The sequence below is a fragment of the Enhydra lutris genome, unplaced genomic scaffold (assembly GCF_002288905.1).
Source record: "Enhydra lutris kenyoni isolate GAN:26980312 unplaced genomic scaffold, ASM228890v2 scaffoldscaffold3, whole genome shotgun sequence".
NCBI classification, from domain to species: Eukaryota; Metazoa; Chordata; class Mammalia; order Carnivora; family Mustelidae; genus Enhydra; species Enhydra lutris.
The window spans coordinates 78,038,722-78,060,427 of record NW_019154087.1 but is presented as its reverse complement, the minus strand read 5'-3'; the positions used below and the strand labels follow the sequence as shown (position 1 = coordinate 78,060,427).

Genomic DNA, 21,706 nt, shown 5'->3' with positions numbered 1-21,706 from the left:
TATTTCCGCATGTCTGGGCCACAGCCCTGCTAGTAAGAAAAATAGTCTTCTTCAGCTTAGGTTAGGCCATGGTGTCTCTGACAAAATAATTACGCTGAGTTTTTGTGAGATGTAATTAGTTAATAAGGCATCAGCAGTCCCAGAAGCTGTTCTAGGTGGGGAGACTGAACCAGAACTAGAGGAAAGATTTACACCTTCCCCTTCTCCCAAGGCCCACTGCTCTCCCAACGACTTGAGCCTGCAAGCATCAGGAAAGAACCGGAGTTGAGCCTTCTCTCACAGGAGTCACCGGTGTGACCTGAAGCTAGACCCACGTCAAGGAAATGGGAACGCCCATTGAGACTGGATCAGTTAGGGTCCCAGCAGGAAACAAATGGCACGCTCACAACAGGAAATCCAGAGAGAGTTTGATGAAAGGTCTATTTATAATGGTGTGGGCAGGGTGTAGAGAAACCACAAGGGATTAGTGTGACTCCTAGGGCTGGAACTGCAGTGATACCTATGGTGACAGGACTCAGCCAGGGGACAGTGACAAGGCAGGAGAGAGCTGACCTCTCTGCTCTTCTCTTTCCAATCTCTTGCTAATGATCCTCTTGGGACCAAAGGGTAAGGGAGCCATCAACATAATTCAGGGTCAACTCCCAATGCACAAGACAGAGTGGGAAATTGTACAGAAGATCTGGAAGACAAACAGAAGGTGTCCAGCAGGTGGACACTCACACTGTGAAAGCCTGCATCTTGTGGTCGTTTCCTTCAAATGCACAAAGAAATTCCAAACTCCAGGTCCCTGGCTGGCTAATGATAGAGCATGCAACTCTTGATTTCGGGGTCATGAGTTCAAGCCCCACATTGGGCGTAGAGCCTACTTAAAATCAGAAAAGAAAATTCCAAACTGCAGTTGACCCTTGAACAACACAGGTTTGAACTGCCAAGTACTTACATGTGAATTTTTTTTTTTGACAAATACTGCACAGTACTGAAAATGTATGTATTTTCTCTTCCTTACGATTTTCTTAAAAATAATTTATTTTTTTTAGCTTGCTGTATTGTAAGAATACAATATATAATACCTATAACATACCAAACATGTGCTAATAGACTGCACATGTTATCAGTAAGGCTTCCAGTAACTAATAGGCTATTTGTAGTTATATTTTGGGGGATACGTGTATTTTTGATTACGCAGGGGTGCAGGACTGGTGTCCCTCCACTCCCACATTTTCAAAGGTCAACTGTATTTAGAACTTGAATCTTGGCAGTGGTTAAGAGCATTGGTGAGACTGCCTAGATCTGGGGCAAGTTGTTCCACCCTTCTAAGACTTGGTTTACCCACCTATAAAATAGGCACAATAGTAGTATTCATATTCATATTCATATTCATATTCCATATTCATGGAGTTGTCGAGATTCTGTAAAGCATTCAACATAGTGGATGGTAAATAGTAAGTGCTTAATACATGTGACTATTAATCCTCCATTTATCACTATCACTGGGTTTTGCTAAATATTATATATGGCATGCCATTTAATGTTTTCCTACTGAAGAGGCTAAAGGGTTAAGGGAGCAAGGGGAAGAATAAAAAAGTCTTCTCCATCCCATCTCTGGCACCAAGAGAAGGAGTCACCTCATCTCCAGTTGTGCTAAGACACAGATGCCATTGTGTCAACCAAGAAACCCAGAACGTCAGAGAGAATGTCTGCAAGAGAGATGGCAAAGCCAAACTTCCCAATTGGCTCATGTAGATTTTAAAAATCCACCCCCAGGAAAGGGTTTGGAGGCCCACACATTCCTATTATACTTAAAAGGGGAACTAGACCCCAAAAATGAAATTGAGTTTAAGTAGGACAATCTATACATTACACAGAGAAATGAAAACTCTTCAGCAAATCAGTGGTGATCTTAACATGGGTCTGACAGAGTGAAGAACGTAGGTTACCTCTGACAACAATAAAAGTCATAGTCTGCCTACACTTTCTGTTATATAACTGTTGGGCCACAACTTACGTGTTGAAAGAAACCGATGCCACTCAAGTGTTCTTGATGGTTTGGAAGCACAGGGTTTCCTCTCTATATCCCACCACAAGTATAATCCTTTATGGTAAAACTTCCTGTTTGATAACCTGACATAGCTAAGTGAAAAACAGAGAATTAGTATTGGCAAGTTAATAGCATTCTATGGATCCATGATTCACTAATTAGTGTTCAGTGTCAGGTAAGAATGCAGATGCAGAGACAGCAGAACACACAGTTTCTGCCAGGGGAATAAACATGAATTGGGAGGGGCGCCTGGGTAGCTCAGTGGGTTAAAGCCTCTGCCTTCTGCTCGGGTCATGAACCCAGGGTCCTGGGACTCATCGAGCCCAAGCCCTGCATCGGGCTCCCTGCTCAGTGGGGAGCCTGCTTCTCCCTCTCCTACTCCCCTTGCTTGCATTCCCCTCTCACTGTGTCTCTCTCTGTCAAATAAATACATAAAATCTTTTAAAAAAATGAATTGGGAGCAAACAAAGGACTGACACCAAAAATATGCATGATATAATCTCTGGACTTAGCATTTTAGTCTTTCATTATCTTGCCTGTTTTGATTTGAGAAACTTACTAAGACATTGGTAGGCTATGGACTTCTTTTTTTTTTTAATATAGCTGGTGGCTTGCAAGTTTTTTTTTTTTAATAACAGCTTCACTGAAATACAATTCATATACCATTCATTTCAAGTATATAATTTCAAATGTACAATCCTGTGGGGGTTTTTTTTTAGTATATTCACTCTTATGTGCAACCATCAGCACGATTTTAGAACATTATTATCATCTCAGAAAGAAACCCCACACCCTTCACATATCACTCCTTTGTCCCTGTCTTCTCCTCTCCCCAGCCCTAAACAGACACTGATCTATTTTCTGTCCATATGGATTTACCAATTCAGGCCAATTCATGTCAATGAAATGATATAATAGAAGATCTGTTGCTGACTATCTTCTTTCACTCACCGTAAGGTTTTCAAGGTTTATCTGCATTGTAACATGTATTAGTGCTTCATTCTTTTCCATGACAAAATATTGAAAAGATATACCATATTTTGCTTATCCATTCATCAGTTGATGAACATTTGGGTTGTTTCCACATTTGGGCTAAGATGAATAATACTATAAACATTCACATCCAAGTTTTTGTATGGACATATATATTTTCATTTCTCCTGGGTACGTACCTAGGACTGGTATTGCTCAGTTATATGGTAACTGTATGCTTAACTAATTCAGAAACTACCATTTTCCAAGACGGCTGCACCAGTTTACATTCCCATGACTCCTTCATCTTTTCTACCACCCTCATAACTATTAGAGTGGTAACCAACTTCATATCTAAGTGAAAGTACAAAACACTGGGTTGATCCCTAATCCACTCACATCCACAAATAATTTTTCTCCAGAATAAAGATTCTATTCTCACTTCCCCGTTTATTCCCAAATGTATGCTGCCCATCAATAACAAGTCATAATAAATCTTCCAAGGATTCTAATAAAAACTGTGTTGTCCTCTGCAGTATCCCTATGAAATGAATTCATTTTATTTATTTTATTCTGCAAAAAAATAAATAAATAAAAAATAAAAAACAAACAAACAAAAAAACCCCACAACTGAAATGGGCAGGAAAGGCATGGCTTTTTTCATTAAGCTAATCAGGAAACAGAAACACAAGAAAATTTATAACATGCCCTAGGAAACATCTAAGTGCTGATACCAGGGTATCACATACTTCAATCTCTTCCCTCTAGTTGGAATGATAAGATAGTAACATAAAAAATAACAATGCAAGATATATGTGCTATGAGTCAAAGACCCTGAGATCGTGACCTGAGCCGAAGGCAGAGGCTTAACCCACTGAGCCACCCAGATGCCCATAATGGATGTATTTTTTTAAAGATTTTATTTATTTATTTGACAGAGATCACAAGTAGGCAGGAGGCAGGCAGAGAGAGAGGGGGGAAGCAGGCTCCCGGCTGAGCAGAGAGTCCGATGCGGGGCTCGATCCCAGGACCCTGAGATCATGACCTGAGCCGAAGGCAGAGGCCTAATTGACTGAGCCACCCAGGTTCCCCTGTTTGTTTGTTTTTTAAGATTTTATTTATTTGTCAGAGAGAGAGAGAGAGAGAGAGAGGGAGCACAAGCAAGGAGGGCAGGAGGCAGAGGGAGAAGCAGGCTTCCCACTGAGCAAGGATCCTGATGTGGGACTTGATCCCAGAATCCTGGAATCATGACCCCAGTGAAAGGCAGACGCTTAACCAACTGAGCCATCTAGGTGTCCTAAGTATATGTTTTTATTTTCTCCATATCCTTTTCTTTGGAAACAACCTATTCTTCAAACTGTAATGACATTTGGGTGGGAAAGATCACACTCCCAAAACATCTACAAGTGGTACTTTGGATCTAGGTCTAGTAAATCAGGATCTACCACAGAGTTGGCCCTACTGAATGGTTCTCTAAGTGAGCACGTGATCCAAGCCGACCAATGAGAGTTCTTTCCAAATTATGCCTATGTCACACACAAAGCCAGCCTGACTGAGACTTAGAGAGAGGCAAACCAAGAAACAGACTCTTAACTTTAGAGAATAAACTGATAGTTACTGGAGGCAGAGGCAGGGGTGGAAGAATGGGTGAAATAGGTGATGGGGACTGAGGAGGACACTTGTGATGAGCACTGGGTGTTGTAAGTGTTGAATCACTGCACACCTGAAACTAACCATATACTGTATGTTAACTAACTGGAATTTAAATAAAAACTTCAAAAAAAAGTTAAACAAAGGCAAGCAGCGTGGAGTAAGAAGAGACAGAAAACCAGAGACAGAGAGTGAGAGAGAAACAAATTTTAACTGATTATCGTTTAGGTTCCTGGATCTAGCTATGCCTGAAATACAAGATTCCAATTTTCCAATTAGATCAAGCCAATACATTTCCTCCATTGCTGAAGCTAGTTAGAGTTGGATTTCTATTTCTTTCGAATGAAAAAGTTTTAGCTAATAATGAAAGAATGAGATTAGCTTTCAATGTGTTAACAGATGGAAATTTTATCAGTGAGGGAGCAGCTAGAATTTAGAGAAATAAGTTAAATTAAGTGATGCATTTTGGAACTTATTTCTTTAGAGGTGACAGATGTCAGAACAGTCGTGACCCTTTTGAAATAGGCCAAAGATAGAAAGACTTGGTATTTCTTTTCCAACTTATAAGAAAACAAAAGGAATCATAAATTATTAAGAAGTCTAAATTAATAAATTGTGATCATCCAGAAGTAGCAATTCTAATAAAGATATAAGGTTACTTAGGAGTTATTTAGAACTCTTTGTGGTTTCTTCACATCTGTAGAAGAGCTTTGGATTTGTTCAGTTCTGTCCCAGCAATTGTTAATCATTTGCCTATTTGCTCTTAGATTTCTTTTCTCTGCTTCTCCTGCTCTGCTTTGTACCACAGAGGTTTGGTTTCTGCAAAACACATTGCCCAGGCTTCTTTGCCAATTGGCTTCCTGTTAGTTTGGCCAATAAAAGTCATCAGTAGGCGTTTGGAGTATAGAAGGTGGGGAGAAGCCAGAGTATGCCTCTCCTTCTTTCCTTGCTTTGGCCAGTATTTCTGACAGTGTTTGTGTCCCTTCCATGTCCCAACCTCCTGCAAGCAGCCCTTATTCTTGGTGGCCCAGACAGAGACAGAGAGAGAGCACAAGTCAGAAGAGAAGCAGCTGAGCCACCCCAGCTCCTAAAATCTGGTGAAAGCTTCTCCTCTTTCTGTCCCTCCAGCCCTGGAAGTGCTGGCAGCTTCTTGCTATTCCTAACCTCTGGCTTTATCATTTGCTGTTTGCCTTTTTAGCTCTTCCAACACTTTTGTAAGAAGTTGCCTGGGTTAAATCCTTCCAATTAAACCACCTGGTTTGGATTCTTTGTTTACTGATTCACTTGCTAAGTATTTTAGTAATTTTGGAATGCTATTACAAAAATACCATAGACTGAGTGACTTAAACAACATTTCTTTCTTCAGGTTCCAGAGGCTACATGTCTAAGATCAAGGTGCTAGGGGGGTCAGTTCCTGGTGAGAGCTCTCTTTCTGGCTTATTGATGGCCATCTTCTTGCTGTGTCTTCACATGGTGGAGATACCCTCTCTCTCGTGTCTCCTTGCATAGGAGCACTAACACCATTTATGACGCTCTACCCTCATGACCTACTTACTTCCCAATGCCCCACCTTCAAACACCATCACACTGGGGATTAGGGCTTCAACATATGAATTTGGGGGTGGGGGATGTTACACAAGCATTCAGCTTATAGCATCTAGTCTCCAGTTCAAATCGCCAGGACTGGGAGATGGACAGGGGAAAAAAAGGAGCCCATTGACCATTTTAACCCTTAAATCCAATTAAATAAGGTATATACAACTATGTTGCCAGTGGACATAAGAATATAAAATATAGTTCATATGGAACCTGTGATGGAAAGCCATATATAAACAAAATAAAGATATGAAATGTTGTAGGTATTAGTTGCAGAGCTCAGAGGAGAGAGAGATTGATGTTAATTGCAGGCATCAAAGGAAGGCTTAATGAAGGAAGTAAGACCAGAGCTGAACTCTAAGGGACAGAGAGCCAAACAGTGGAGAGCAGAATCACAGACGGCATTATGTGAGCAAATGGGTGGGGCATTAGCAAGGAAGCAGGAATAAACACAGTGTGTTCATGGAAGGTCTGACTAAAGTAGAGGCATTTATGGGTAAATTGGTTCAAATAAGTAAGAAAAGGTCACATTGAAAAGTGCCTTTAGTAGGCAGAGAACTGTGAAGTCTGTGGGATCAATCCTAGAAAAACTCAATAGTGAGACCACATCCTTTAGAAGATTAAAGCTATACCCTCCCCCCTTTTTTTCTTATCTAGTCAATGAAACACAGAATAGAGTCTGAAGGCTGGCTTTCGTTCCCATTTCCTAATCCATTTTTATAACCTTAAAATGTTTCTTAGATTTTAGGTCTCAGTTGCCTACTTGCAGAGGAGTTAATAATATGTAAAATTCATCTGAAGATTGTTAAGATATTTGTTGTTTTTCAGATAGCTAAGTATTTTTTAGATATTTATCCTATATCTAATCGTCTGCTAAGCCTAAACTTACAAAGTCAGTTTTATTTTTCCCAAGTGCCCACTTTGTTCCCTCATAATAAAGAAGATGACTAGACATTGCATAAGAAGAACCAGAAAGAAGGGTGTTTCTTCCAGCACCTAGTTCTAAAACATGCTGAATTTAACTCTGACCTTAAAAAACCAGACTGGAAGAAACAAAGTAATATTTTAACATAGTCTGTTAATTACTTGTATTTATTTTTTATTTTTTTAGAGAGAAAGAGAGAGTGCACATGCAGGCGGTGGGGTGAGCAGGGATAGAGGGAGAGGGAAAGAGAGAATCTTAAGCAGGCTCCATGCCGAGTGGGGAGCAGGATATGGGGCTCGATCTCATGACCCTGAGATCCTGACCTGAGCCAAAATCAGGTATTGGACGCTTAACCACTGAGCCACCCCCAAGGTGCCCTTGTTAATTGCTTTTAAAAAGTAAAAGTACACATTGACCCAAGAATGGGCATGTCATTTGAAATGTGACTGTTTTTTGAAAATGAAAATAGAAAGAAACATTATTGCAAAGATTAATATTATTCTAGGACTTATAAGTGGGTTTGCTTGACAGGTAGCTGATGAAATAAAATTCTACATTCCATTTTTATATTAAGGCAAATTTGTTTTGTCATGTGTACTATAATTCGCATTAGAAAAGCTAGTAATCATTGTGCTGTTAACTCCACTTTTATTACGGGAAGAATGGGCGGAAGCAACATCTTAGCTCTTATTCCAGTGCCAGGAATGAATGGCAGTTGGAACAAACGAAAGACTTAATTATAGCCTTTAAATGAAAGCAGGAATAGTACACATGGAACCGAAATCTTATCCAAGACACATTTTTTAGAGGAAATAAAGGTGAACTGGAATTTTAGCTTTGGAAGAAGAAATCAGACTTAGCACATACCCTTCTGTAAATTGATATAAGTAAAATTTGGGTTAGTATTGGGGGGTCTGTGAAAGGATTTTCAAATGAGTATGTTTTGTTGACCTCCCCCAAAACAGTTTTTCAGTGCTGATAAGACAAAGAAATACGCTAGATAAAAGTCAATTTAACTTTATGAAATAAAGACATCTGTGACTTGAGCATAGTTTGCCAAAATGTAAAATTTCATTCACGGCTTAAGCTGAGAGCAAAGGGCATTTAACAGAAAACACAGAAAAAGAAACCTCTCCACCGAAGGCAAGTCAAAACCCACCAGAGTCACATAATCATGTCATTTGGTGGAATGAGCTGGCCGGGAAATGAGGAAACATGAATCCAGAGGGCGTTTTCAGTTCTGAGTAACAACATGGCAGGACAAGTCCCCTTAATTGTTGTGCTTCTACAGGATGATGGTACTAAGCAGTCTCCTGAGCTCAACAAGATTTTCAGCTAACCCTTAATTGTTAAGTCATTATGACAACTACTGATGTGTCATCCCTGCTGTAATTGCCGCAGGCTCTTTCTAGCACCTGTTTTGCATTTACTGTTGTATTCTGAGACTTAACACAAATGTAAAATGAGACTATCACTTCTGTCAAGTGCACATACACATTTGCTGTAAAACATTGTTGAACGTGCACACAACACAATGGGAACGATCTCTTAATGTTGTACAGATGAGACCAGCTGTTCGAGCTCCGAAGGTCAAAAATTGTGAAAACAAAAGGAAACAAAACAACAACAAAGAAAATCACACAGTTAATCCACAAGCAATTACATAAAAATCTTGAAAAGGGAAGAAAGCAGCTTGGTTGATTTTTTGTTGGGGAAGAGGATTTGCCTCCGTAGCCACTGCACACCTTCCACACCTTCTCAAAAGCCTGCCCTCCAACACTACTTATGTGGCCAAACCTGCGTCCAGCTCAACCTCATAGCCCATGAAAGGATTAGAACAGGGCGGCTGAAAAGTCATATAAAAATGGGGCCGCTGGAAGCAGAAGTGAGCCACTTTCCTACCCACATCCACTCATCTCATCCACCCATATGTACCTGGCAGGCAGCTTGGAAAAAGAAGGCCTTGGATGATCACCATTTCTTTCTTTCTTTCTTTCTTTCTTTTTTTTTTAGATTATTTATTCATTTATTTATTTGACAGACAGAGACACAGCAAGAGAAGGAACACAAGCAGGGGGAGTGGGAGAGGGAGAAGCAGGCTTCCTGAGCAGGGAGCCTGATGTGGGGCTTGATGTGGGGCTCCATCCCAGGACCCTGGCTGGGATCAGAAACTGAGTCGCAGGCAGACGCTTAATGACTGAGCCACCCAGGCGCTCCAATAATCACCCTTTCATATTCTTGAGCTTTCTCTAAAAACACTGGTCCTTATCTGAATGTGTTTAAACTGAACTTATGCAGCAAATGTACACCCACATTTTGATTCCTACTGATCGAAGTGGAGGTTTATGGGATCTAACCATAGAGCCTGGGCTGTCAAAGGCAAAAATACTCTTTGCTGGTAACACAGAGGAGCTCATTCGCATCACAGTATTAAAAAGATATGTATCAGGAGATAGCTGTGAGATCAACACACAATCGACTTTCAGTTCTCTTCCCCCGTGCATCTCCAGAGGGACATAAATGCCTTCCCTCTGACCGCTGGGCACTGTACAGCCACAGACTGCGGGGCTGGTGACAGCACTTCCTTTGGCCAAACTGACCTGCGGGGCCTGCAGAGTTCCATCAACCCCACACTGGTCACCACTTTCGCTTTGATGCCTCGATGTGGGTCTGTAACTGACCATCTACAGAGGGAAGGTTTCAAATCTTCTTGTATGAAAACCACCCAGGGGCTGGCTGGCCTTCTCTGCTCTGGAGCTGAAGTTATTTTGTCTTAGAGCTGATGTCTCAATTCTTTCTTTAACATGAAATCACAGTGGATCAACAGGAGTTTTGAAAATCTATACCCAGAAAGATTTATCAAGTCTAGTCCATTTTATCATCACTAAAGGGGAGTTTTGAAAGTATACCTTCCAACATGAATAATCTGGAAAAGAAGGAAGTTAAAATAAACTGCCTAATAGAGGTATGACATTAAAGAGGAACATAAAGCCCTGCAGTGGCCATTTAGGATCTAATTTTTTTTTTTTATTTGGGCCACAAAAAATAATATGGAATGATGTCAGTAGCTAAAATCGCAGATGCACAGGGACTGCACACATGAAGCTACAACACAACTGATATTTGGAAGTAAATGAACTTGTGATCCTTAAAAAAAAAAAAAGCAAAAAACAACAAACAAAGACTTAAAATTCTTATAAAAGAAAACACCAGGCTGAGAGTTTCCCAAGATTTTTTTTTTTTCTATTCTTTCTGTATTGAATAAAAGGCAGTGTATATCTTACAGAAAGAGAAATCAACTCACAGGACACTAAGAGAATAAAAGATTGTTAAAAATCACACAGCGAGGCCATGCTTGCTTTTTAGACTCCAAACACATAACTCGAACTCCATTACCGCACGGTTGTTTTAGAGGTGATTTTTACGTGACAGCATGTTTTCTTTCATCACCAAAGAAAAGGAAATAAAAGATTCCACTAGATATATTGGAACAGGTTTAGGTATTAAAGAGAGAAAACCATTTATTGTGTGGTGTTGTTGACTTAACGCCCCGTGCCACAGAGCCACTAAGAGATACTACTTAGCACCTTCTTGGAAAGCCAGTTGAAAGTTAGCAGATGGTTTCTTTCACAACAGTTTTGATAGGCACTTTTCCTGATCTCTTAACTCTGTGATGGATGAGGTATATTTTTTTAACACAGAAATCGTACGGCCGACTGTGAGGATAGAAGAAAGAAACAGGTGTCAGGTGATAGACACAGAAGATCAAGTTCGACTTGAAGCACCGTTTCCATTTTTTTCTTTTTTTTTTCTTTTTCTTTTTAGTTGAAAGCCAAAAAAAGGGCTAACTCCCTACAGAGAGGAGATTTTGAAGATGAAAATGCAAAGTTGGGGATTTCAGACTAAAACTGTCTTTCCATCATAGAAAAATGCATGAGTGTTATGGCTTTGGGAGAAGATTAATGGAGAGAAGGGTCTCCGGGAAAGACCCATTAAGACTATGAATTGTTAGGATGGACGGTGTAAGTGTAGCAAATTCTTCTTACTCTCTGTGAATAGTACAGAAAGATACATAATTGTGTCTGGGGACTTAAATGACACTCTAAAGATTTATGACTTAAAATGAATGTAAAATATGAGTCTAGCAATGTCTGCTTTTTTTGTAGCTGTTACAGGGTTTGATTTGCAAATGCCATTTGATCCAGAGAAATGGAACTTTGTAATTTACCCGCCGGCATAACAGATGATCCAACGTTCATTTAGTCCCTTTCCCTGTACTGCTAACAGAATGTATTATGATTTAGTAAAATTACCTGGTATTTGGAGTGGAGGCTAGGGAGATTTAGAGGTGAGAAAGGGTTATATTACAGAACGATGTCTTCTAGGAAATAATCTTGTCTTGGGTGATATAAAATGAGCAACTGGTGAAGGCAGTTACATATTTTTTTTTTCTTTTTTTCAGCTGAGTCCAGTAATACTTGACAACTGGCATTATCAGTACACACACATAACTATATTGCATTTCCCTTGGCTTTGCTCTCATCTTATTTAATATTCCTTCATAACTTTTCACTTAAAACATAGCAAGGAGATGTAGAAAGAAAATCATATGGGTGCATAAATAATTCATAGGCACCCAAAGGCATAAAAATCATGCTAGACAAAAACAAGTAGTAAGGAAGGTGAACAAGAAGTTAAATTTAAATGTTGTTAAAACACACACACACACACACACACATCAAAAAACCCAGTGGAAATCTAACTGAAGGTGTCTGAAAATGAATATAAAATGATATCTTTCTCTCCATGAGGATATATGTAACCTTGCTCTTTGGCCCACATCATAGTAATTGAACTAATTCATCAGGGATTGTCTTAAACTTGAGGAACTTTAGTGTCTGTAAGATTATTAAGGTACTGAACTGTGAGCTCAGCTCAATACAAAGAGATTTGCAACTCTATTTACATAGTGTTCTTCACCTTCTAAGATAATATTCTGAACTCTGCCCATGCTTTCTTAGAAGCACTTGTCAATCCATTTACAAACTTCAATGGTCTTAAGTCCCCAGACTTCAGAATAACAAAGGTTCTGGTGCTGAATAAAAGATAGTGACTGCACTTTTTTCTTTTCTTTTCTTTTCTTTCTTTCTTTTTTTTTTTTTTAATCATCTCTACACTCAATGTGGGGCTTGAACTCATAACCTTGAGACCAAGAGTCTCATACTCTATTGACTGAGCCAGCCAGCAACCTCTGATGATACTTTTCAGAAATAGTATATGTGTTTAAAACATAAAAGTTTCTTTGAATGAGAAAAAAAATTCAACAGCCTTAGATTTGAGAATACTTTACAAAGCACTCAACCATTTTTGTATATATTCCTGTAGCACGGCAGGGTTTGATAGTTTATTTTTCCATAAGTAATGAAGCATGTACAAATATAGAATAATAATATACAGTAATCCAAACTCCTAAAATTTAATTCCTAGATATGAGAGGCAGCCAAATTACCTTTTTATTTATTAGTGTTAACCTTCCCTGTTTCCTTTTATTCTTCATACTGATAGATTAATGATAATAATAATGTTTAACATTCATTTAATATTTACTATATGTCAGACACTATGCTAAGTACTTTGCAAGATTTATCCCATTCAGTCCTCCTAATAGGCCTCTGAGTTATCCACAGTTAACAGATGAGGGAACCTAGATAAGAAACTCGGGCAGTGAGATAAAGCTAGTAAATGATGGAGCTGGATTCCAGCAGTCTCTATACTGAATATGCATCCTCTTAAACACTGTGTTCTTTTCTGGGTTCATCATAGAAGAAATGGTCAGCGAGCCTGGGTGGCTCAGTCGGTTAAGCACTGGACTCCTGATTTTGACTCAGGTCATGATCTCAGGGTCCTGAGATCAAAACCCATCTTGGGTTCTGTGCTCAGCAGGGAGTCTGCTTAGGATATTTTCTCTCTCTCTCTCTTTCTCTCTTTCTGCCCCTCCCCCTGCTCTCTCTCTCTCTCTCAAATAAATAAATAAATAAATCTTTAAGAAAAGAAGAGGGGCACCTGGGTGGCTCAGTTGGTAAGCATCTGCTTTCGGCTTAGGTTATGATCCCAGTGCCCTGGGATTGAGCCGCATGTGGGGTTCCCTGCTCAGCGGGAAGCCTGCTTCTCCCTCTCCCACTTCCCCTGCTTGTGTTCTCTCTCTTGCTCTGTCTCTGTCTGCCAAATAAGTCAATAAAATCCTAAAAATAAATAAATAAATAAATAAATAAATATTAAAAAAAAAAAAGAAATGATCACTGGCCCTATTGTTTTGAAGCAAAATTAGGTATTTTGAGTGTGTCTTGGATCCTTACTAATGGATCTGTTGAACTGAAAGGACTTTCAGTTTTAACCAGGAAGTTATTGTAAATATGGATATTAAGGATTATGAAATCGTAATGATGTGTATAATTACAATTACCTGTAGCATTATCTCCCAAACACACTATATCATTTTTTATTCAATAATCATTTTTTTGATCACCTACAATGTGCCTGGCTTTTTAAAAATAGTAGGAAGATTGGGACAAGAAATAAATTATGCACATATTTTATCTAGGTAGACATCATTCAGCAAATTTTATTGATATTTTTGCGCTCACTGTCACTTAAGAAATGACTAACAAATGCTTTTAATGACAAAATTGTCTGAAATCGCAGTCATATTTTTATTGAGAATTTCTTTCCCCAGGATGATTTAGATTTGTCTCTTAATCACCTGCGGTTTGGGAGAATGAAGAATCAAGGGGATAACTTCTGCGGTTCCAAAATCATTTCAGACTCTTCGTGGGACTGGAGGTTCTATGGGGCACCAAGCATCCTTGCCTAAAGGAAGTCAAGAGGAGGGAGAGATGGGACTAAGTCACAGAGAAGGGATGCTGTCTTGCCCTCCATTTTCTTTACCCCAGTCAGTGGCAAATACTTTATTTTAATCCCATGTGCTCTCTCAAGGATGAAAATATTCTTCTCAGAGAATCCTTGATTTATTAGAGTAGCTGCTATTCTAAAGCAAAAACTGGTAGTGTGTTTATGAAAAGAAATGGTGGGGAAATGACAAAAATATTATTCCCTCTAGAAAAGTAGTAAGAAAAAAAAGAGAGAGAGAGAGAGAGAGGTGCCTGGGAGGCTTAGTGGGTTAAGTGTCTGCCTTCAGGTCAGGTCATGATCTTAGGTTCCCCTGCTCAGTGGGGAGCCTGCTTCTCCCTCTCCCTCTGCCCCTCCTCTGTCCCCTGCTCCCTGCTCATTCTCTCTTTCTGTCTCTCACTCACTCTCTCTCAAATAAATAAACAAATAAAATCCTTAAAAAATAGGAGAAAATCTGGAAATAAGTAAAGGGCTTTCTCTTATGCATATCAACAAGATCACACAGAGAATTGCTTAAACCATTCCTCAACATAGGACAATCAATGGATTTCAGGATTTCTTTGTTCATCGATGTCCATTCCCTTTTTCAGGAAGGCTTGTGGAAGGTCATAGATCCTCTTCGCTCTACTCTATTCCAATCCTGCCAGTGGTGGAGGTTTCAGACTGTATTTTGATTTTTCAGAACGAGCGTATTTCTAACCAGACCTAGAAGCTTCCGGATAAGAGGGCAGTCTTCTAAGAAAGATACTTATAAGCTCTTCGGAGAATTATCGATCCTTCTCTCTTGGATCAAGAGCTCAAATGAGCTCATCTGAGCTCTTGATCCATATGTAGTTAGTCTAAAATACAAATCTCTCCTTAGAAAGTTCATGTAAGAGGAAAAATATTTGTAACAGAATCTTCTCATGCCTTTTACTTACTATAATATCATACTCTCGAAGCTGAAGAAAGTAGAGGTCATCGATGTGGGAGTCTCCCATAAATTCCCTAAGAAGTAATCACTTGCTAAATACCATCTGAGGTGAGAAGTTCTACCTTCATGAGATTATCATTTTTTCCTTATTCTGAAGTAAAGCCTGTCTTCATAATTCCACTCATAGGCTCTAGCTTTACCTCTTAGAGTATTAGAAATTTCTATTCTTTCTGTCACATAAGAAAGAGTCTGCTAACATTTGAAGACAGTTACATACACATAAGCTCTTGTGTCTTGCTGTTTATAGAGAACAGAACATGGGATCTAGGGTCCTAGATTCAAAACCTGGCCCTAAAATTTACCACTTACAAGGACTTGGATATGACATTAAATGTCTCTAAACTTCAGGGTGCTTGGATGACTCAGTGTTTAAGCATCTGCCTTCAGCTCAGGTCACAATCCTAGGGTTCTGGGATCAAGGCCCGCATCGGGCTCTCTGTTCAGTGGGAAGCCTGCTTTTCCCTCTCCCACTCCCCCTACTGTGTTCCCTCTCTCACTGTCTCTCTCTCTCTCTGTAAAATAAATCTTTAAAAAAAAAAAAAAAAAACACTAAACCTCAACATTCTTTAATGGAAAGGAGAAGAAGTAACACCCAGCTCATGTAGTTAGTGGTTAAGTGTGTTAAATAAACTAATGTATGCAGAGTGCCTTTTATTAGTGGTACTTAATTAGTTGTGGCTAGTATAATTATTAATACTGTGGCCTCAAATCCTCTCCTTCTACCCCATTTTCTCTCCTGATGCAACAGAACAGAGCTTCGCAAACACTGTATCACAGGTGTGCCAAAATATTATTATTTTTCTGTGGGTGCCATAGCCTTGGGGTGTAGGTGAGAGAAGCACCCTATTCGTTTTTATGTTCTTCCCCCTACCGGAGCGATCTAGTCATTAAGCAGCTACCTTGTCTCAGGTCATGGTCCCAGGGTCCAGGGATGAAGCCCTGCATCGGGCTCCCTGCTCAGTGGGAGCCTGCTTCCTCCTCTCCCACTCTCCCTGCTTGTGTTCCCTCTCTCACTGTTTCTCTCTCTGTCAAATAAATAAATAAAATAAAATCTGTAAAAAAAAAAAATTTGTCCTTTAAAAAAAAGTCTCTCTCCCTCGCGCTGTAAATATTCTTTCATGATCAGCATTTGAACAGCAACTTTTGCTAGAAATAAAAGATTCTCTAAGAAAATAGGTTAGTTCTTGACATGTATTAGTCTCTCAGTCTTAAGTGTGACCCAGCAAGGCTTTCCCCCCTCCACCTGTATCCTACAAATGTTATCATTTTCTGGGGTCAGCGTGGTGTAAAAAAGTTAGGGCAAGACCACAGTGGTGTTTATTAATGTTGTCTTGGTGTGTGGTACTCAAATTTAACTCAACGTTATACTCCAGAAGGCTAAGAAGAGTAGGATGAATTATAGTCTTCATTTGTTCTAGACACGATCCACGTTCCTCTGCTCTACAAAAGTAGAGCATACCCCTGAAACCTTTCATTATCTGAAATGACAGAAAGTGGAGAAGCAATTGCCATTAATTTATATGGATAATGTTTTTTGAGCACTTCCAGATCCAAAAAATAATCTTTCTTAGGGTTTTGTTGTTGTTGTAAGATTTTTATTTATTTGACAGAGAAAGATACAGCACAAGTAGGGGGAGCAGCAGGCAGAGGGAGAGAGGGAGAAGCAGGCTCCCTGCTGAGCAGGGAACCTGATATGGGGCTGGATCATGACCTGAGCCAAAGGCAGACGCTTAACCAACTCAACCACCCAGGTCCCCAAGGTTTTCTGATTCCTTAGGACACACGTTGCTAATGGATGCCCAAAATAAATCGAGAAAAAACTCAGATGCCCCCAGACACAGTTCAAAGATATTGCCGCTGGATGCTGTGGTGCGGGTGCAGCGTGTAGAGCCCTGGGAAGGAGCCGGGAGTGGGGGGTGGCGGGGTGGTACTCTCCTAGCTCTGACTGCTTGCAGCCTCTTTAATAGCTCGTGGCAAAACAAATGCCCAACACTGTCTTTGCTTTCCAAAGTTTTTGTAAAATCTTCAGGTTTCCTTCAGTTACTGAAAACACACCCGGTACTATTTCTTTTTTCCGCATATGGTACTATTAATGGAGGTATTTCATAAAGGAGAAGTAGTGGAACACGAACTTTCAAAAAGCAGAGGATTCCTGTACTTCTTTGCTTGAAGTTTAAAATGGCATTTGGGTTTGGGGAGAGCCACTTCGACCGTTATCTAACATTGACCTTGCAGTTCATAAAAACTGCTAGCAAAAATACAGATTCATTCATTCATTCAAAAAATATTTTTAGTCTAGTTTGTGTACTATTCTAGATACTGGGGACAGAGTTTTGAACAGGATAACAAGGTTCCTTCCCTCATAAAATTAACATAATAAAGAAACCTTAAAGTCAGTGGTATCTACAACATGGTTTGAGTTTTAAAAATAAGTAAGTGCTTTTGGCTTTCAGCTCGGAGGAGGTGATGGTGCAACGGTCTTCAGTCGTCTGGGTTCACCCAGCCGTGGGTCGTTGGACAGCCGCCACCTCTGCCATGCCGTAATTTCCACCCCCAATGAGATCAAAGTCTAATGCCTGAGGTGCACCGGTGCGGAGCTAGGTGCTATGTCTGCCTTGGCCCCAAAGATGGGCGGGTTGGGTCTGTCTCCAAAAATGTTTGATGATGATATTGCCAAGGTAACCAGTGATGGGAAGGGTCTGTGGATGACAGTGAACTGACCATTTGGAACAGACTGGTCCAGATTGAAGTGGTACCTTCTGCCTCTGCCCTGATTATCAAAGCCCTCAAGGAACTGCCAAGACACAGAAAGAAGCAGAAAAACATTAAGCACAGTGGAAATATCACTTTTTTTTAAGATTTTATTTATTTATTAGAGAGAGAGCGCACAAGCAGGGGAGCGGCAGGTAGAACAGGCAGAGGGAGAAGCAGGCTCTCCGTTGAGCAAGGAGCCCCATGTAGGATCATGATCCGAGCCAAAGGCAGCAGCCCAGCCAACTGAGCCACCCAAGTGTCCCTGGAAATATCACTTTTGATGAAATTCCCAACATTGCCCGATAGATGTGGGACTGATCTTTATCCAAAGAACCCTCTGGAATCATTGAAGAGATTAGGAGGGGGGGTGATGGGTGGCTCAGTTGGTTAAGCTTTGCCTTTGGCTCAGATCCTGATCTCAGGGACAACGGATCAAGCTCCAAGTCCGGCTCCCTGCTCAGTGGGAGGGAGTCTGCTTCTCCCTCTCCCTCTGCCCCTCCCTCCCACTCATGCTGGCATGCTCTTTCAAATAAATAAAATCTTTTAAAAGAGGGGGGCACCTGGGTGGCTTAGTTGGTTAAGCCTCTGCCTTCAGCTCAAGTCATGATCTCAGGGTCCTGGGATGGAACCTCACATCAGGCTCTGTGCTCAATATGGAGCCTGCTTCTCTCTCTGCCTCTCCCCTCTCTGCTCATGCACTCTCTCTCTCTCTCTCTTCCTCTCAAATAAATAAAATCTTTAAAAAGAGAGAGAAAGAGAGAGATTGTGGGAGCTTCCCAGTCTGTGGGCTGCGATGTTGGTGGTGACCATCCTCATGATATCATGGATGACATCAACAGTGGTGCAGGGGAATACCCAGCTAGTTATGAACTACAAAGGAAATTATTTCAATAAAGGATCATTTGACAACCATAAATAGATAAATAGACTCCCAAATTGCTACCCTGGCTCATTTCTAGTCAGAAGGATAAATATCAGAGCCCAAAAGGAATGGGAATCATTCCTTTAAAAAGTAAACTCTTCATATTTTTTTCCTATTCATTTAATAAAATAAATGCAAAAGAATGCACAAGAGCCTGCCTGACATGGCTAATTATTTTCCTTCTATTGTGTCTCACAATATGCACCATCTGTCCCCTGCTCCTCCAGCCACATCTTTGTTATCTTCCAACAAATTGACACAATTTGGAATCTCTTTCTCCTCACAACTCCTAGTGAGTCTTCCAACAGAATAAAGGCCAAGTCCTCTTTATTTCACTCTTGATAATGATGCTCTTGTAGGCTTTTGTTTATGGTATCGTATCAAGATTGGTTAGGTTGTGACACAGTGAAAACTCCAAAATCATTGTGGCTTAAAGCATACATTTTACTTATTTCTTGCTTTTGCTCTATTCCTATTGCTGGCTGAAAGTAGGACTCTGCCTTTGATATACTCTCAGGCCTCCCAGCTCATGGAGGAGCTGCTCTCTTAAATATTGTCAGTCACAGAGCCGGAGGGAAAAACGGATGTGGTGAAGGAGACACTGCCTCTTGTACTTTCTCTAGCCAGAGAAATCCCTTGGCACACCTAATTCTGAGCACACAGGGAAATAACAGCCCTACCATGTGTTGTGAAAGAGAGACAGCCTGCTATATGAAAACCACCGCCATGATGATCACAGGGGTGCTATTTATTAATTATATTCTTCCCTCCCAGGGTAAAATTGCTTTCAGGTATTCAGAATCTTACTTTGACACTTATGCTAATATGATCAATTGATACAATTTATAATAGTGCATTAAATTTAGGAAGTTCTTGTATTATCTGTCAGGTGTCATCATAAATCTTGAATATAGTCTCTAATTCGACATTTCACTTTTTCAGTGTCAAAGAAGTAAATCATTTTATACATTTAAAATAGGATGATATTGATATAAAATACTTAGGCCTCTGAGAGGTGTAAATAAGTCTAGAATGATGTGGACTTTTCACCTTGGGGTTGGGATTTGCTCAACTGCTATAAGGACATTGATTAACTAACTACAACAAGTGGTTATTAAGCAAAGTGTGGATTTTTTTCCTAATATACCTTCATCCATAATCCATCTCAACCATAATTTTTTAGAAGAAAGTATGAGATGCTCATGAGTTTCCAATACATTAAGTTTCAGGAATTGACTGATTGAGGATGATTTGCTTTGGTCTGAATGTGCCAGCAGCAGAATATTCTTGTGAACTCTTCTGCCCATCATTGCCTGTGGTACCGCTGGCGTCCTTACAACTTGAACCACTATCTGAAACTCAGTTTGTGAAGAAGTGTCTCGCTAATAATAGTCTATTCAGACTTGTCTTTCTTTTATAAAAATGCTTTTGCAAATAACACTGCATTTTCTTTATACCACTCACCTTCTAAAGAATCTGATTTTGATCTTCCTTCCATGGTTTCCTGTAGGCTTTCTGGCTTATGCCTGCTTTTTTTGTGTTGATGCACTTTTGCTTGCACCTTTGATGAAAGTGAATATTTTTCTCTTATTCTTTGTTTAATACAGAAGGCTGCTCTGTGCACTCTCCTCTGTTACTTGAACGGATTTCAAACAGTCTTTCAGAACTCCCACATGGGGATGACAATGAAAGTAGTCAGTAATTGTTGATGAAAGCTTTGCGACTTCTGCATCGTCTAACAAAACTGAATTGTGAAGAACAAAAGTTGGTCCCTCATCCTTCTCTGTATTCTGAGAAGGCTTACGGGAACCTCAGGTGAAGCCCGAGTAGTTACTATTCCATTTAGAAAATGCAATAGAAGACACAATCTGATACAATTAATGAGATAACCTAACCAGTTGAATCCTTAGACGATTAGAAAATATTTCTTACAGATAGCTTTGGTATTCCATTTCTGAGATTACAGGGAATTCGGATAGTCCAGAATTCAGTTTGTTGGAGACAATTTACCCATAATCGTGTTCACTGCTGCCATAAAGTCTCCATAAATTATCCATTGTTCATTATGAAATTGTTATAATTTTTTGAGGGCTTGAGTTATAAATGCTTATTTGTTGGGAGCATAAATTGAATCTGATGATGATTTGTTCAACTTAGTTATTTATTCTGTACTTATTATTAGTTTTGATGTAACTTACAAAGATATTATGGTACAAAAATAAAACAGTAATTAAGAAAATTCAGAAAATAATTAAGAAAAATATGAATGAGGAAAATAAGGCCAGAGCCATCATAGCAACTAAGAATTTCTCTCTCTCTCTCTTTCTCTCTCTCTCTCTCTCACACACACACACACACACAAACACACACACACACACACACACACACACACACACACACAGACACGCATGCAAATTGATTTCGGAGCCTAATCCCTAACTCTGTATTACTAATTGCAAATTATTACAAATTGCATAAATTATGACACATATTAAATCACTTTGCTCCCCCTAAAAATTCTTGTGAGTAATATAATATTTAAAAGTAAAAACTAGAGAGAGAGAATAGTTCGTGATGTAAATTTTCTAATCTTTTCCTTTGTGATTTGCAATTTTTTTTTGATGAAGAAATTTTTCAAGGGTCATAAAGATAACTTTTACATTTGCTTTTAAAATTCTTAAGGTTCTGCCTTTCATATATAAGTCCTCTATTCATGTGGAAATTTTTTTTTTTTTTAGATTGTAAAGTAGGGATCCAATCTGCTGCTGCTTCTTTTTTTTTTTTTTTTAAGATTTTATTTATTTGACAGAGATCACAAGTAGGCAGAGAGGCAGGCAGGGGAGAGGGGGAAGCAGGCTCCCCCCCTGAGCAGACAGCCCAATGCAGGGCTTGATCCCAGGACCCTGAGATCATGACCTGAGCTGAAGGCAGAGGCTTAACCCACTGAGCCACCCAGGCGCCCCCACTTTG

At 39.8% G+C, this 21,706-nt stretch overlaps 1 pseudogene; it reads left to right on the top strand.

Moving 5' to 3' along the window:
* Positions 1-18,751, top strand: part of LOC111153165 — a 58,156-nt pseudogene extending 39,405 nt beyond the window's left edge.
* Positions 18,752-21,706: the final 2,955 nt, after the last annotated feature.